The sequence below is a fragment of the Pteropus vampyrus genome, unplaced genomic scaffold (assembly GCF_000151845.1).
Source record: "Pteropus vampyrus isolate Shadow unplaced genomic scaffold, Pvam_2.0 Scaffold205, whole genome shotgun sequence".
Classification (NCBI taxonomy): domain Eukaryota; kingdom Metazoa; phylum Chordata; class Mammalia; order Chiroptera; family Pteropodidae; genus Pteropus; species Pteropus vampyrus.
Window position 1 is genome coordinate 208,752 of NW_011888986.1, and position 651 is coordinate 209,402.

Here is a 651-nt window from a genome sequence, read left to right on the forward strand (position 1 = left end):
TTCTTTCTTTCTTTCTTTCTTTCTTTCTTTCTTTCTTTCTTTCTTTCTTTCTTTCTTTCTTTCTTTCTTTCTTTCTTTCTTTCTTCCTAATTGATATATAAGCAATATTCCTTATTTATTTATTTAAAATTGAAATATAACTGAAACAATCTTTTTATTTTTCAAGGAAAATGAATGACCCAAGTCAGATACTTTTTAGCTAATAAATATTTATATTTCTAGTCGAGGTCGAGAGCAGCTGAACTTGAATATGAGCTTGGCACATTTTTTTATCTTCAAAATCTGTGAAATCATTCTGTAGCACATCTCTGCAGACATGAGAAGTAGAATTCTCATGTGGAGAAATAGAGATGTCCTGCAGAGATTTATATGGAGAGATTTATAAGATCTCAACTTTCCAGTAGAAAACATAAGTACTTTATGTAAAGAAACCAATGAGAATTCATTACATCACTCTGGTCTCCTTGTTCAGCCAGTATGTATGTCTGTGAGTATGTGTGTATGTGTGTACCTATGTGTATATGCATGGATGTATGTGCGTATGTATGTATGTAAGTATGTGGGCCATGTCTACTATGCACCAGCCAGATCTAAGCTCTGGAGGATAGGACAGGCAAGTGTTCTGTCTCCAGAAGCTTAAAAGCTAGTGGA